The following is an 18,399-nucleotide window of genomic DNA, read 5'->3' on the forward strand; positions in this document are numbered from 1 at the left end:
TATACATCATCCTTTTAAACTGGAAGCTGTATGAGGAACAGCCTCTTGCTATTTATGACCACTCCAATATGGCCGCCATTGTAGAGCCTCACAGTGTCCCTAAGTCAAGGGTTCGATACCAACCCCTCCCATTTTTAGGTCTCGGAACTGCGAACAGATTGCGAAGCAATCTGTCGTTCCGAGACTCTATTGTAATCATTCTCGCTTTTACGACGTCAAGGGAGACAGGAGACAAGCGAGGTGCACGCGCAACCTTGGAACTGGGATCAGGTCGCGCGCGCTTCCTGTCTCCCATGGCTCCTGAGAAGCAGACTCACACGCACGCATACAGAACCCCCCTCCCCCGCCGCGCATACACGCACGCACACACAGAGCCCCCCCCCCCACCTACCTCGTCTCGGCGTGTCTTCGCGCTCAGCACTGGGCAGACTTCCTGCACAAGGACGGGCAGGTGCACAGTCTACAGGCCCCCAACAAGTTACCAAGTGCCTAAGGGGGGGCACCCTCTCTCAACCGAACACACCAGGCTTGCCTCAGTCGCGTCGCGTGCCGCCCCTGCCTCTCACGCGGCCATACGTGCGCGCTCTCCTCGCCCTGTAACTAGAGCTTCTCGCCCTCAGCTCATGATGGTAGCGCGTGCCAGTGCTCGCACGCAGCCGCCGTCCACGGCTGCGCGCGCGCCCCCGCAACTAGTGAACGGAGCAAGTGAATTAACCAAAATGTATTTATTGTTCAACCTTAAAATACAGTAGTTAACAGAGGATTACATTACTGTTTATTCACAGTACCTTTGCTGCTTTTGGTACCACCTTTCCCCTTTGGAGGCATGTCCGCAGCCTACAGCGTGCACTGGTGCCCGCATCCACAGATTCACTCATTCGAGGGACTTCAACAGCATAGACATAAATGAAGGGCGAGCAAGCTGCGCGCAGCTCTTTAGACGCTGAAATGTCTGCCGTTGTTAGAACAAGCGGGGAATCTCCATGTACGAGAAAGCAGAATACAAGTTTTGCTCATTCAGACCTTTTCATATACAGATATAATTTAAACATGTATAATAATGGGCTAACTGTTCTATAAACTCCGTGAATATTTATACTTTTGAAATTTAAAAAATCTACATAATTATAAAAAGGAAATAATAAAAGTGAATTAAATATTACAATTAAGTATTTATGTAAATAAACCATTTTTTTCTCTGCAATTCCTGTCGTAAATATAGCAATTTAATTTTCCAATATGGCCGCTTCTTGTCGTGACAGCTGAAGGCTTCTTGGAAGCTGGAATCTCTAGTCTATTGCAATCATTTCTCACGCGCACGGCGCCAGTGACAACCGGGATGGGCAGGAACACACCCATTACGTGTGCACTAGCACCTCACGGGCCAATGCACACGCATGCACGCACTTGGGTCTGTGTGTGTGTGTGTGGTGGGAGGCTGAGAGGACCGCTGGCCCCATGCCATACACTGGCAGGGAGGCGCAGGGTGGACAGGAACACACCCATTACCTGTGCACTGGCACCTCACGGGCCAATGCACACGCACGCACTTGTGTGTGTGTGTGTGTGTGTGTGGTGGGAGGCTGAGAGGACCGTTGGCCTCATGTCATAGACTGGCAGGGAGGTGCGGGGTGGACAGGAACACACCCATTACCTGTGCACTAGCACCTCACAAGTGCACGTACATGGGTGTGCATGTGTGTGTGTGGGGGGGGGGCTGATAGGACCACTGCCCTCTGGTGAAGAGACTGGCGGATGCTGCAGGACCCAGGTGAGGGCAAGGAGGTGCCACACAACCACACAACCACACACACACACAACCATACACACAACCACACACACATACACACCACCACACACATAACCACAAACACGACACACACAACCACACACACACAAACACAACACACACACAACACACACACACAACCACAACCACACACACAACCACACACAACGCCACACCTTCAGTGCACACTTTCACCAAACACAGACCATCAGTCATCAATGCACGCTTTCACCGGGCGCATACACCACCAGCCATCAGTGCACGCTTTCACCAAGCACACACACACCACCAGCTGTCAGTGCACGCATTCATCAGACACACACCACCAGCCGTCACTGCACGCTTTCATCAGGCACACACACCACCAGCCATCAGTGCACGCTTCCACCCGGCACACACACCACCAGCTCGCAGTGAACACTTCCACCAGGCACACACACCACCCGCCATCAGTGCACAATTTCTACAGACACACACACACACTACCAGCCATCAGTGCACACATCAATTGTTAACGCATCCACAATTAACCATGTAGCAATAGCAGTATGGCACACTTTACTTTTAAAAATATTAATATAAAGCGCAGCATGCCGCCATTGCTACACACATTTTTTTGGCGTACAATTTATAGACTTTTGTTGCAGTTGGTGTTGCACTATTTAGCAATGCCAATAGCTCAAACTTAACTAACCCGAGACCTATTGCATTGTAAATGCTTGTTTCATAATGTTACCTGGTGTCTCTCTATAATTCTACCGTACATAAAAAAATTATTTAGACATTTAGAGGCGACTCAGTTTTTTCAATAAGACAAGAAAAGACACAAAAATACTAGCAACATGGCAGACTATTTCCAAACGAAACGAGACATGCACTAGTCTTTAACAGCATGAGGACATGACTCAGCTGTTTTGAAAGACTATTTCTACCTGAACCGAGGCACAGACATGCTAAGATGCGGTCCACCCTAGGAACAAGTAGGTCGTATTGACGGAGGGTTGCTGAGCACAGTAAAACTTTTTCTCCCTACAGGAAATCCAGAAACTCTTTTTCCCTTATTCTCACCGCATTTCTTACCATTTTTTAGGATCAGTGCAAGGGATGTTTAAAAGAGAGGAATGGTTTGAAACAAAATCCCTATAATTGCACTTCTTTGTGTATTCTTCTTATTGCAATATAGGCTTCTACAGGCCCCTCCACCCAGACAGACCATGAGGCGCAATTGGCCATAAAATAAGTATGTTGCAAAAATACATTGTTATTATGTTTCATGTTGTGTCCGTCCTGTTTTGTCCATGATCACAAGTGGTTTTAACATATTTTTTAACCTTGCTTTCCCACAATAGTGATGTCAAGTGTTGTATAATAATACACACAGGATCTAAGCACTAATTACTGTTAATTTCAAGGGCACTTACACCATTTTATGAAGCACCTTCATTTACGCGCAGCGGAATGCCATAACATTTGCCCACAAGAGAGGTGGGCAGGCAGTACATATTAACTTGCATTTTGCTTTTTCCTCTCCATGACAGATACTACATGTTCAGAATCAACCGTATGTATTTTTTCGAAATGCTCACACAATATGTGTGCATTCATTATCTTTATTTTCACTTAACTATAGGTCCTGCACGGAGTGGTACACAAGGGGCTGGTCCCTTTGTTGTCCTGAAGCAGAGGTTTAGGGGATACCTCGAAACATGTTGACACAATACTAGGGATTATAATTACATAACAGTTATTTTTCCCTTTTATTAACCCCTTTTTGTCCTTGCCAACTGGGAGCAGGTATAGAACTTTGGCTCACTAGTTAGGTAAATGTTTAAATATCACATACACCAATCCCCCTACACTGCACTACACATATCCTTACAAAAAAGTGCTCCTACGTAACTCCGCAAGTCGCAGCACACTGCAAGCAGTAGATGCTTAGGATGGCCCTAATGAATGAAGCATGTCACCTAGGGGCAACCCTGAGTGAGTGAGGGGACTCAAGAAAATACATTTTTCTTTTCGGCTAACAGAGGTTGGTTTCTACCCAATTGGTGAACCACCTGTATGTCCTTGGCTAGGTTCTTTTGATCCGTCATCCACGGATCCTTTTTGCTAAAATCTTGGACATTGTCAGTCTGGCCTCTAGCGAGTTGAAATTTGGTAGGGGAGACAATTTGGGCTTTTATGTGTCTAGTTGCATATATTTTAAAAATTGAGTTTTGTGTAGATCATACTCGGTAGTTATGTCTGCATAAGATTTCATGTGGGTTACGGCCTATGCATCTCCTATTTTATACAGTCCGATTATGTCCAATTGTTGAAACCCTCCAGCTTATTGACATTGGAAATCCAGGAACCAACCCATAGGTGCATCTCTTAGGTTGACCTGCTTTCCCACCCTATTGATCGTAGGGCCCTCATCCAGCATCTTATGGTAAACCTAGTAGGAAGAGTGAGGGAGGTGTAGGGCCCCAACCATTTAGACTGACCATGCCCCGCCCGGCCTTCCAGTGCTGTCAACCCAAACTGAAATGTTGGGTCGCCCAGGTCCCCAAATACCCAGTCATTTATTGATAGCAGCTGGACTGCTCAGTAATATGACTGCATGTTGGGAACACCCATACTCCCCTTGCTTGGCAAAAGCACAGATTTGGTATAAGCTACCCCGGAGGAACCCCTGCCCCACAAGTAAGAGGTGAGACTGGAATTAAGTAATGTAAAGAAATGTGGGGTTAAAAGGTAGGGGTAGTGTTGTATTACATATGGTATCTGGGGAAGCAAGATCATCCTTTACAGGGCACATCTACCCACTATGGAAAGCAATAGTGTACCCTTCACCTCAGTTTTGGCTTTTAGTTTGGCTAATAGGGGTACGATATTCAGTTTCCAGCTTTCTTCAGGATCCCGTGAGATACTATTTCCCAGGTATTTAAATGCTCCTAATTTCAATTGTAAGAGGTTTGGAGCGAAGGACAGAAACTGGGCTACTTCGGAGAGGGGAGTGATTCTTGATTTATTCCAGTTCACCCTCAGTCTGGAGGCCTCTCCATAGATGCCCAGGATTTGCACTAATCTGGTGATGCAGTCTTGAGATCTCTGGATGTACAGCAAAACATCAACCGCATAAAGAGCGATTCTGTTTTCCATCTCTGCACCCCAATCAATACCCCACACTTGTGCATCCATACGGATCCATTGGAACAAGGGTTACACTACCAAGGCAAAGAGCAGGGAGGAAAGAGGGCATTCCTGCTGGGTACCTCATGTGAGAGAAAAGGAACAGGATAAAGTGTTGTTAACTTTGCCCTTGACCGTCCTCACAGTATAAGAGATGTGGATATCCCCAGGTGCGGGATCCAAACTTCATGCGCTCAATCACTTGTAGAAGAAAGGACCAGAATACAGAGTCAAAGGCATTTTCATAATCCAATATGGCTCTGTTAATTTGTCAATACTGGCTAGTGCCACATTAAGGCTTCTAATACAGTGTCTGTTCTCCATGTGTGGTAGGAATCCATTTTGGTCCCCTCCAAACACACACCAGATATTCTGGATTCTCACACTTTTGCTAGTATTTCAGCTTCTGTGTAAATTAATATGTTAGGTCAAAAGGAGGCTTAATCCACAGTGGGGTTTTCCACCTTTGGCATAACCACAATGGCGGTCTCTCTTAGGTGATCAGGCCAGTTGTTAACTTGGAGCACTTTCATAAACATATTGTTAAGTGGGGTGCCAGTTTACTTGCATTACTCTTGAAGAATTTGATAGGTAAGCCGTTAGGGCCCGGGGTCTTCCCTGGTGTTAGTGAGTGTATTGGCGCCAATATTTTGGCTTCATCAATTGTGGCATCCAGGGTCTCCCAGTCCACATTTTGGATTTTGGGTATGGGCAGGTCAGAGGCAATGAGGTTGTCTGCCACTTCCCAGGGAGTTGGTACTGCCACATAAACGACTTTGTAATAAGTGGCAAAGGCAACTGCAATGTCGTGGTTTGTGGTACCATACACGAGTCGATTGTTGATAGAAGGTGAAATCTTATGGATAAAACAATATCTTTTACATAATGCCTTCCTTTCTATTGAGTAAGTGCACATTAACCTTGCAAATAAAGTTGTTTATGGTTTGTTTGAATGTTTCTTTACATGAACCAAATTATCATAATGCAGGAAAGACTGCAAACTGCAATATGACATGGTAACCCTGTATCACATAAGGAAGCTTGTGCATACCATGGACAAAAGCTTTCATTTGCAAGCATGTTATTGCATTTGAAGGATTAACAACCCTAAGTCAGTTACTATGCAAACACATCAGTAAAAAGCTATTAAGGCCAAAGTTGAAAAAAGCTTGTTTGTTCCTGAAGAACAGAAAAAATATGCAATACTGACTAAAAATCTCAATTTAATTTCAGAGACTTGATGGCATATTATCAAGAAGGGCGTTACAATTATCGCCGCTTTAGCGGCAGGAAACTGCCGCTAAAACGGTGATAATGGGCTGGATAATATGCCCTAATGAATTCCCATAGAAGCCCAGGTTCACACCAGAACCTGGGCTTCTATGGGAATTCACAAGGGCATATTATCAAGCACATTATCTCCGCTTTAGCGGCAGTTTCCTGCCCCTAAAGTGGCACTAATTTTAACACCATTTCTTGATAATATGCCCCATAGTTATTATAGAGCATATTTGCATCATAAACATTGAGCTATATCACTATATTGTGATGAAGGTGAAGATGACGTGAGCCTTAGCTGTAAGATGCTGAGGAATGTATAAAAAAATAATTTAAGTGAACAGAACAACAGTTTCATAGCCAAAGCAAAGCAGTCTCTGTCTAAATATTTTCATTTCTAAGAATCTGCTGGCATTGGTATGTTGATGTGTTCACCCAATATATTGAAAATAGTGAATGGTCTTCCTAGGAAAAGAAATATCAATAAGAGGACCTATGTGTATCCATTTCAAATTGTCCCTAATATAGCAGATGGCTAAAGGACTCTATAAATAAAACAACAACACACAAATAGATGAGCCGGATACTCCCCAAGAATGCAACATGTAGATTTTAAGAAATGCCTTTCCTATAGAAACACAGTCCTAACTATAACTATTCATATATCTATCTATCTATCTATCTATCTATCTATCTATCTATCTATCTATCTATCTATCTATCTATCTATCTATCTATCTATCTATCTATCTATCTATCTATCTATCTATCTATCTATCTATCTATCTATCTATCTATCTATCTATCTATCTATCTATCTATCTATCTATCTATCTATCTATCTATCTATCTATCTATATTACCTACTGGCGGTCGCCAGTAGGTAGTTATAGTTAGGACCTAGTTTCCATAGGAAATCCACAACATTCTATTTGGAATAACTTTGGCGCCAGTGGACGAATCTTCGTGAATTTCTCAAAGAAAATGGCCTGCTTGGTTACGCTCCTTCCCTAAAAGTTTGGGGGAGATTCGTCAAGTGGGGGCCGAGAAAAAAGGGGGGTCCCAAAATGTGTTTTCCCCATGCAATTTTCCATAGGGACCTTTAGCCAGGGCTACAGCCCGAACGGCTGAACGGAATTACACGAAATTTGGCAGAGAGGTAGAGTTATGTTCGCAGATTGTGCTTTTAAATGGTGTAAATCCGTTCAGTAGTTTCTGAGAAAATTGCAAGTAAGATCATACGATATCTAGAGTCGGAGGTCAGTACGCGTACTGAAATCTGTTCAATTACGAGCGCGAGCTGCATGCTGATTGGCTGTGAACTGTCTGTCAGCGCTCGAAACCAGGAAGTGTTGGCGGCCATCTTGAGCCTCGCTAGAACCGAGTCACAAGAAAACAGTAAAACAAAGTTCAGAAATAAGGGAAGGGGGTAGGGTAGAGATATTCTGACCCTCTAGGCTTGCTTAGGGGTCGTATATGGATGTTTAGGCTCTATTTTGTTATTTTATTTTTTTTAAAGAAAAATCGCTTCGTACGCGTATGTAAATACCTACAATTACGAGCAGGAGCTGCATGCTGATTGGCTGTCAATACTCCAAACCAGGAAGTATTGGCAGCCATGTTGTTTGTAGGAAGAGCAGAGTCACAAGAAAACAGTAAAACAAAGTTGAGAAATAAGGAAAGGGGGCAGTGTAGAAACATTCTGATCCTATAGTCTTGGTCAGGGGGTGGTACATGGGTCTTTAGGCTCAATTTTTATTTTTCAAAAAAAATAAAATTGCGGGGTACTCGTGCAGTACTTGTACGCGGTAGAAAAGGTGAAAAAATAGGTAGAAGTCTGTTTTATTCATTAGGTCCTGGGGAGGTAAATTACGGAGGCAATTTTTTCTGCATAATGGGGGCTTGTAAGGTGCCCCGAGCACTGGGGAACGGCACTCCTCTGGTTTTATTTTGAAGTATGCGGGGGGATTACGGTCCTACTCCCCGCAGTCTCGGGGAGCGGCACCCCTCGAGTCTTTTTAAAAAATATATATGTTTTGAGCTCTCCCTCTCTGTCCCCGTACACGTCGCGGGGAACGCCACCTTTCTGGGGCAGTGATATGTAAAATGACCTTCCAGTTCCGGGTATCTGCATTGTCTGGAGTTTTTTATTAATGTTGGGAGGGTGGCCTTGATAACACATCCTTGTTTATTCCCATAGAAGCCTATGTTCTGGTGCTGACATGGGGTTCTATGGGAAATACCAAGGCCGTATTATGAAGCTCATTATCGCCATTTTATCAGCAGCTTCTTGCCAATAAAACTGCGATAATTTTAACACCGGTCCTTGATAATATGCATCTAAGTTTACTGGTCAAAAAAAAGAGCAATGGTCCATATTGTGAACAAACGGCGATACATTATCGTTGCATTTATTGACAGGAAACTGCCGATAAAGCGGAGATAATGGGCTTGATAATATGTACTTGTGAATAACCATAGCAGCCTAGGTTAGGGTCAGAACCTGGGCTGCTATGGGAAGTTACAAGGGCCTATTATCAAGCACATTATCGCTGCTTTATCGGCAGTTTCCTGTCGATAAAAGCGGCGATAATGTTTCGCCTTTTGTATGTAACGCTTTCCTTTTTTTTGGTGTAGCAGTTGTACTCTCTTCGCATGCTCAGCGTCGTTTTGAAGTTCAAGTTTTTTTCTTCAAGTTCAACAAGCAAACCTTTCTTTATATCAGTTAGTAAATCTGTCGCTTTCTTTTCCCGGTTCGTGTGATTCATCTGGTGCTGTACTTTAGTACAGTATTAATAGTCATATTTTTTATATATTTATTTGAAAGGTAGTGCCGACGCGCCAAACGTTGATCACGTACTCCGTCCACTGCCATTTTAGTAGTTACTCACCGTTGTATTTATTATATCAGTTAGTTAGACCTCAGAAATTTTCAATCCTAGTCTTGAATATCTTACTATAATATTTCAACATTATTTTTATTGTGGACCGTCATACCCCTCCCCCACAAAATAAAAGAAGTATGTAGTTTTTTTTTATTATCTTTTATTTAACAATAAATATAAACGAAACTCAATTAACTTTTATTAAACAATAAATATAAACGAAACTCAATTATAACTATATTAGAACTGGCAAAATAAGTTAAACAATGTTATAAGGAAATTGTGAAATGGATTCCAAAAGGTGTCCGATTGGTAATCTGCAAAAGAAAAAAGAAAATTAGAGTTTAGAATTATGTAGATGTGAGTAAATGAGCTGAAGCATTACAAGTTGAGGTAACTCTACAGTTTTACGTGTGCAGTGTGACTCGTATATTCCTGTTCTGTTATAGTGCGGCGTTCAAGTGGTGTCTATATGGAAGTGCCTATTGCGTTACTGACACCCGTTATGGCGACTTATTTCTAATGCATTCCTATGAAGGATTTGTAGATCTAGGCCTCTGTGCTTACCGTTGTGTAAAGCTTGCGGCCAAACACTGCAGCCACTGGGATGGACAACTTCAGGTGGGCTGATCTTCTACACGTCCAAGTAGACAGCAGTGTCTAAATTTAAGAGAGAAAGAGAAATGATGTCACAGAGAGTGAGAGAGAGAGAAAACATTAAAACTGTGTCGCAGAGTCTGGAGTTTAGATTTTTTGTTGAACCAGAGGTAGATTTAGTAGCTCCTTGCATCACTTTACCCATGTTAAAAGTGACTCAAAAGTGGCGTAATAAGGTTGATGATCTGTTTGCCGGACTGTTGTAACCTATCTGTTGTCACTGCTCGGAGGTAATTATACATTTTACAGAGAAGCTGCTGTACACTACGCACTCTGGGCCATAATATCAAGCCCTTGGCGACAAAAAATGATTGCCACTTTATCAGCAGGAAAGAGTCGCTAAAGTGGCGATAATGGGTTTGATAATATGCTCTATGGAATTCCAATCTAAGCTCATGTCAGATGTCCTTCACATCTAACATGAGCTTCGATTGGAATTCCATAGAGCATATTATCAAACCTATTATGGCCACTTTAGCTGCAGTTTGCTGCCGCTAAAGTGGCGATAATTTTGTCGCCAAGGGTTGATAATATGGCCCTCTCTCGTTTCACAAATAAAGCTAACACTACAATTTTACCAGTGCAGTGTACCTGGTACATTTTACTTGTTGTAGTGCCGCCTTCAAGTGGGGTCTATAAGGAAATGCCTACTGCGTTACTGACGCCCGTTATGCCGAATTATTTATAATGCATTCCTATGAAGGATTTGTAGATCTAGGCCTCTGTGCTTACCGTTGTGTAAACTTTGCGCCAAACACATTAGGAAGTGGAGTTCACAACATAAGTTGAGCAGATCTTCTACACGTCCAAGCAGACAGCAGTGTCTAAGTTTAAGAGAGAAAGAGAAATGATGTAACAGAGAGTGAGAGAGAGAGAAAACAACATTAAAACTGTGTCGCAGAGTCTGGAGTTGAGATTTTTTGTTGAACCAGACGTAGATTTACTAGCTCCTTGCATCACTTTACCCATGTTAAAAGTGACTCAAAAGTGGCGTAATAAGGTTGATGATCTGTTTGTCTGACTGTTGTAACCTATCTGTTGTCACTGCTCGGAGGTAATTATACATTTTACAGAAAAGCTGTTGTACACTACGCATTCTGGGCCATAATATCAAGCTTGGGCGACAAAAATTATTGCCACTTTATCGGCAGGAAAGTGTCGTTAAAGTGGCGATAATGGGTTTGATAATTTGCTCTATGGAATTCCAATCAAAGCTCATGTCAGATGTCCTTCACATCTAACATGAGCTCCGATTGGAATTCCATAGAGTATATTATCAAACCCATTATCACCACGTTCCTGCCGATAAAGTGACGATAATTCTGTTGCCAAGGTTTGATAATATGGCCCTCTGTCCTTTCAGAAATAAAAGTTACACTACAGTTTTACGAGTGCAGTGTACCTGGTACATTTTACTTGTTATAGTGCCGCGTTCAAGTGGTGTCTATATGGAAGTACCTACTGCGTTACTGACGCCCGTTATGGCGACTTATTTCTAATGCATTGCTATGAAGGCTTTGTAGATCTAGGGTGGTGTGCTTACCTTGTATAAAGAGTGCGGCCACCGGAGTTCACCATTCGACTTGAACTCCGCCTGTATATGTCAAAGTATATTCAATAAGTTGCTTCTGAAGGATGTTTGCTGAAGGAAACAAAAGGACGTTTTGATTAGTCATCGTAAACTGAGTGGCGTAACTACTATCAAATGTGAATATTAATGTGGGTTCTTAATATTCCGTAGTTAAGACTGTTGCAGCTCCAGCAAACAAAGGAAGATCAATAAGTTAATAAAGGCCTGGGACGGCCTCGTGACACAGAAAAAAAAATAATATCATGGACGCATAATTAATATTAATAGAGGCCTAAGTACAAAAATACGACACAGAAATGTATGCACGCACAATTTTTAAGATTAGAGGTGTATAGGACCTCGTGACTTATAAAGAAATATTTCAATTATGTAAGTACAATTTAAAACCATTGAGGGGTAGGAAAGCCATATGAAGGATACAAAAATAGTATTATGCATATACAATTTACAGTGGAGGCTGATGTTGTGACATCTTCTCTTACCTTTGTTTCTGTCGTCTTTTGTCGTGTCTTGAAAGGCTGCGGTTTTGCTGAGTTTGGGGTGTTTTCGACAGTCTGTCTGTCATCGCAGCAGAGGCAGGCAAAAGAGAGCGTGCTCACGTCAGTGCCCGCATTATATGGGAACCGCGGGGGCTGACCAAACCAAGCCCAGGGCCGTCATTGGTAGAGTTTTAGCGGTCTAAAAGAATGATGGCCCTGGGGGACATCACATTCGCTAATGTATTGGTTTCCATGCTAAATGATAGCAAGCATGCTTGGTGGTGACATGTGGGTAGTGTGGGCGGGCGTGCAGCGCGCATCTGCAAGTATGAGTGTGTGCACCAACAATTAACAACAGAGAGAGATGGGGGCGATGTTATAATGTACGCAGAGGCAGGCCCAGAATTGGATCTGCAACGAGTCAGCACTTCTAATCATTCTTCTTAGCGCGCCCTGAGCTCTGATTTGTCACTGAGAGGGTGATCGCACCATAGTTTGTACTGCTTATCATACTCAGTGTGTACCCGCGCATGCAGTACGAATATGCTTTGATGTTACGCGTCGCATTAAAGCTTCGGTGTGGCGTCATGTACAGCGTTCTGTACGCGAAAGGGGGCAATGTTTCTACTTGGTTTAAAACATGTATGTATTTAATGTAGATACTAAGGGCAGACATTTGGGATAACTATGATTTTGTTTAAATACTTTTAATAATCCTATATTACTTTTAAAAAGAATTACACAAATCGCGGTAGAAGATAATGCGTACTCATATTGAAAGAGCTGCGCAAGCGCATCATAAGCGTACACAAAGCTATGTGACTTTAAAAGTAGAGATTCGATTAGTTTGTATCTTTTCCTATTGCGAGTGTTGAAAGTTCTGTCCCATTATAAATATTCGACTTTGTCTTTCTAAGAAGAAGCATTTGTTGTGAGAATCTTCTCAAATAGAAGGAAGATCACCATAATAAGGGCAATGGAGTCATCTTCCAGCAGTTCTTCAGAGGGAGATTTAATTCCTGAAGAAGCTCCAAAGAAGAGGAAAGAAGCTCTAATTTGGAAGTTTTTTCACTTTTCCAGAAGGTCTAAAAAAGGTTAAATTGCCAAACAACTCTTTCAAGGGGTGATCCATGTAAAAAATACTCCTTTGGCACAGCAAATATGGTGCGACACGTGAAGAACTTGTACCCCAAGAACTTTGCTCGAGCTGAAAGACGGAGGTTGCACGAGAACCCACCTACTGCTATACCAAGCACATCATCTGTGGCAGTACTTTTAGCATGCAGTCCACACCCACATATTGATTCTGACTTTGCTAATGTTAAATTTCTTTGCATTTATTGCGATAACCTTTTGTGTTATGGGGAACAGTCTATCGACCTGATAAAACGCAGGATACAGGATCATTGCTGTCCTCGACATTAGTTGTTCTTTTTTTCATTCTTTTGTTCCGCTTGGAATTTGTTGAGAAAACACAAAAAAATACGAAACAAAAAAAACAGTTCTTTTTATAACTACCTTCACTGGTCAAAGAAAGAACTATATTTCTATGTTAGTGTGTAAAAGTTTGTCAGAATGAATGTGTAGTTCATAAATGAATGAATGAATATATTACTAGTGTATGGAGAATGTGAAAGTGCAGAGCTATAAGGAAGTGCTACAGCATAAATCTATAAGGTGTTTACCTATAGTATACTGTAGTATGTGCGAGGCACTTGAATGTAACATATGTACATAAACATGTTAGAAGTCTATGCTTCAATTTGCGCTGCTGGTGAAACTGCCTGGGTGAATTTGTATGTTTTAGGGGCGGATTTACAATCCCCTTGTGCCTCTTTTACACAGTCATTGTGTCACTTTTGTGACACAGCGGTGGTGCAAAAGATGTGCCATGGTGTGTGCTATTAACAATGTGACGCATCTGGAGGGTGCATTACATTGTAAAGCCCTGCGCCAGAAGAGGCTTTCCTGTGCAGAAGGGCGTGCAGCAACGCCTCCTAAAAGTGACTGAGTGAAATGTATAATATTTCATTCAGTCACTTTTGAGCTTATGCTGCGTCAAAACCTTGCACATGCTTGAAGGAGGTGTAAGGATTGATACAGCTTTGTGAGCATAGGGCCCCAGAGCTTTGCTGGAGTTGTGTTATACTTGCAACTGAAGTCTAGCAATAATTAATCCAAAAATTACTTTGCAATTTAGTTTTGTTATTATTTTATAATAAGAATATGAAATATAATCTAAAAAATTAAATACATATAAATATTTATATTAAAAATATAAGAAATTAGTGTAAATAGAAAGACATAATAATTAATACATTTATAACTTATCATTTACAAAACCTTTGAAATTCACTGAAAAAACCATAGGTTTCACACACGTTATACTTAGGAATTAGCAATTAAAAAACTTTGCAAATTCATTGAAAAAACCATAGGTTTCACACACATTATAGTTAGGAATTAGCATTTAAAAAACATGCAAATTCATTGAAAAAACCCTAGTTTTCACACGTTATAGTTAGCTGAACATTTCTCTCATACAAAACCTTTGAAATTCCTCCGTTATAGTTAGCTCAGCTAACTATAACTTGCGCGCCCGCAATGCACTGCTGATGACGTCACATATAACATCACTCATGACATGGTCAGTGACATCACTGATGACATCACTGATGACATCTCAAATGACATCACTGATGACATCACTGATGACATCATCCACTGAATGTGTGCCTTTCTGAAAAATAAATATTTTTATATATCATTCATTAGAAACATAAACCCCGTCAAGAGACGCCTGCTTCTAGTCTGCCTTACCTGTTTAATAAGGTTAGTGTGCCGACAATGAAAACTCTAAGACAGATCTGTCTGATTATTGTTTTTGAAACAGCAAACGGTTCTTTTGATCTCCAAAAACTAATTTTCCATAAGTATAAATAAACTGCTGCAAATGTTACAGATAAATGCAAGGGCAGCAACACCCAGCACTGCATACAAACTTGAGACATCTTGGGGTGGCTGCAGAGAATGAGATAGTGAGGCAGAGACATCCAAGGGAGTAAACAACAATTCAAGGCAATGGTGAGAGATCTTGGAGACGTTTTTTATTTAAAGTGAAAGACCGAGAATGACACAGCTAAAGAAATAGAGACAAGGGAGTGTTAAATGAGTGAAGAGGTGAAGGCGAGGAATGAAAAACGAAGAACAGAGAGAGAGCAAGAAATGAAGATGAAAGGACGTGTCAAAAAGAATTGATGGCCGAAACGCTGGACATGGAGTTGGGGGGAAAACCATAGAAATGGTACAAAGGAAACAGCGAGGAAGAGAGGAAAGACGCAGGTGTTGGAAAATGCCAGAGAGAAGGGTAATAACATGTTAAGTTGTGATGATGAAGAGAAGCAAAGGGTACGCCTAACCATGGGTTCCAACTATGTGCAGCCCAGCCCTCTCAGCACTGTTAACCAACCCGGGGCACAGACTGAGAGTCAGTCACCGGACATTTAGTTTCACTTTTTTCCTTTTAATCAGTGCTGCGATGGCATGGAAGGTTCCCGTTTGTGTTGTAGGCTAATTCGCAATTGGACAGCAGCTAGGCTGATCAGGGCAGCCCGTGCGCCACCCCCCTCCCTGTCCACCTCACAGCATGCCCCATGCAAACCCACTCACTATTTGGAGGTTCCGGGAGGACAGCACGGTGCACATGGACCCAGGCCAGCTGTCCTGAGGCTGAGGCCAACGAGGTTTAGCGCCTCTCTGAGCAAATAGATGGGCCCTCAACTGCTTTAAACGTTCTCTGTACCGACAGGGATGAAAATTAGATGTGGCCTGCAGCCTGCCTGAGCTAAGCAGAGGGAAGATAACCCAATGTAGCTATGTATTGGAATACAATGAAAATATGGCAACTGTTTGTAAAAACAGAACGGCGCATTGCAGCTTCAAGCACTTTATAAAGAACGAAGTTATTTTAACCAATATTTAATCTCAAAGAACATGTTCGGTCACTTCTTCATATCTGTCAACACGCTCCTTGGTTGTTGTCATATTTCAACATTTAGCAGCAAAGAATCCAATGTGGTTTAAGCTCAGAGCTGAATCCTTGATCTATTGCCAGATTTTAATTGGCTGTCTCAATATAGGCTTCTCGAGCCCTGATTTGAATTTTGGTTAAGCTTGCCGCCTAGGATTTAGCCTCGAGTTCTTGAAGTGAAGTCTTGGAAAGGGGCGACCACTCGGTCCCCCCGAACGTATGGTGGAGTACCCCGATCCCCCCGGGAAACCGTTTTGGGCGGGAGGCGTGGCTTGGCTGGTATGCCCGTAGTGGCGTAGCCGGGGCGCGCCTTTTCCCGCCCAGGAAGGGTTGTCCTAGATACCTACACCGTTCGAACCGCCCCGTAGGCGTGTTGGGGAAGGTCCACGCCCTCCCGAAGAAGGATAAAAGGAGCATCTTGCCAAGGAAGCATCCTCTTGTTCCTGTGCTTGGAAGCTGCACCTCCTCGTTGCTCGTGAGCCCGAGACGGAACAAGGAGCCAATTTTGACCCACCCACCAGCCCCTGATGACAGCGATTTGTATTGCAATAAAGTCAATTGACATGGATATTATCTCTTCTCAGGTTGTTTCAAAAAAGTTGGGATGGTTGTAATATGACAATAAAATGGTTGTTCTTTTCTGGTGAGGTATCACAGCTAAGCGTAAAACTGTTATGGCATAATTGGAGGTTGATGTTTTAAAATGCCCAGTATAACTGTTATTCTCTTTAGTTTAAAAACTGTCGTATTTATTTTCTGGTTGGGCGGTAAGGTCATGATCGGTGAGCAGTAATTGGAAGATCCCTAGAGGTGGGGCGCCACCCAATATGGATGGGAGCGCCCGGGGTGAGGCGGCCATTGGCAGCTCACACGGGGAGGCGGTACCCTCTAAGGATGGGGACGCCGAAAGGGAAGGCGGTCATCGGCCCCTCCCTGGGGAGGAGGGGCTACGGGCCCCTCCTGGGAATTTCCCGGGGCCAGGACATCCGCGACGGCGGATGTGGTAAGCAGTGTGGGGTGGGAGGGGGGTCTACGCTACCTTCTAGACACCTCACACGAGTCCTCGGACGACCACCAAGATGGCGCCGAGTAAATATGGGGCCCCCGTTAAGACAAGGGAAATTGGAAGTTGGCACAGAGGTACAGTCTTCTGTGCACCCGCCCCTCACAAGTGAGGGGGGAGTTATGGTATTAGGGATCTGACACCGGTTACGACCTTGCCGTTGGCCCGTAATGCTAGGATGTACAATTTGATTTTGAGAAAATGCATCGTAATGTGTAAATGAAATTGTACATGATATGAAACTGTTAATTTAATGTTTTAATTTTTGTTTCATATTTTAATAAATACGGCCGGTGAGGGTAACTCCCTCACCGCCTTCCAAAAGCTCAAGAACCGTTTCCGTCTTCCCATTCTTGGGGATTGTGTTGGGAGGGGGTGACGGGTATCCCGCCCATATCACGGTAACACAACTAAATCAGACTTCGCAATTGCAAATGTGTTCTCTATATTTTACAATGAGGACAAATACTGTAAATAATGCACATTACGGTATAGTGGTAGCACAATTTACATTTAATTAAAAAACTCATCCGTGCTCTCGCAATATTGCAACCCTGAATACCTACGGCCGGGGTGCTGTTATCTCTGGAGTTGGTGCTTATGGAGTGCAGTTGCCATTTAGCAAATTAGCATGCAAAATTACTCGGATTAAGATTGCAATTGTCATTAGAGCACATGTAACATAAACATTTATTCCCAGGAACATACTTATGCTTTGAATTATCTGGCCTTCACATATTATCCAGCCACGGCTGAATGAATCACGGGGCGGAGAAAGGGCAGGCGCAGGAAGGTAGATGGAATGGTCAGGATGTGATTATTGAGTTGCAAAGCCTGTCAGAAACCGGCATGCCATGCACTGTTGATACCAGCACACATCAGCCGTGTGCAGGCTGCGCAGCAACGGTACAGGTGACGGGTTGAACACAGTGCAAAGCAGCAAGAGGGCGGAGTCAGAACTGTGGGAACAGTGTGAGATGAAAACAGGAATTTCTCAGATCAGTTTAATGCTATCTGAGAAACAATTTAACCCAACAGCTTCTCCTGTGCAGTCGTGGCTCGCAATACAGAGGGGGGGTCGCGCAGGGTTTCTAGCGGGGGAGGTGGGTGGGGGTGTGACAGGAAGAGGACGTTAACATTTGAAAAAAGATTAAAACTTACCTGACCTGGTCCATGCGGCCTCTGCTCCGGGGCCGGGGCCGCGCGCTGCCTTTGCTGCTACTCAACAGGAAGAGGCATGCTCCCTCCCTCCTGTAACCAATCACAACGCTGCAATGGCAGCGTTGTGATTGGTGGTGAGTCCCGGGTGGTGCCCTTCCGCCTGTAGGGACGCCATTTTCTCTATTTAGGTTGCATGCAGCCTACATATAGAAAATGTAGAGTGCGCATGACTGCTCTGGTCGGCCCAGGGCCGACCAAGCAGTCACGGCACACAGAGTGGTGCAAGCCA

The 18,399-nt window shown here is 43.2% G+C and overlaps 1 long non-coding RNA gene across 1 annotated transcript in view; it reads right to left on the minus strand.

The window, feature by feature from the left end:
• Positions 1 to 18,160, minus strand: part of LOC144761506 (uncharacterized) — a 190,730-nt gene extending 172,570 nt beyond the window's left edge. Inside the window, exon 1 of the long non-coding RNA XR_013595749.1 lies at positions 18,111 to 18,160. This is a non-coding gene — a long non-coding RNA (uncharacterized LOC144761506). The remainder of the gene's footprint in view (positions 1 to 18,110) is intronic.
• Between the last annotated feature and the right edge of the window lie 239 nt (positions 18,161 to 18,399).

The sequence above is a fragment of the Lissotriton helveticus genome, chromosome 6 (assembly GCF_964261635.1).
Source record: "Lissotriton helveticus chromosome 6, aLisHel1.1, whole genome shotgun sequence".
Lineage (NCBI taxonomy): Eukaryota > Metazoa > Chordata > Amphibia > Caudata > Salamandridae > Lissotriton > Lissotriton helveticus.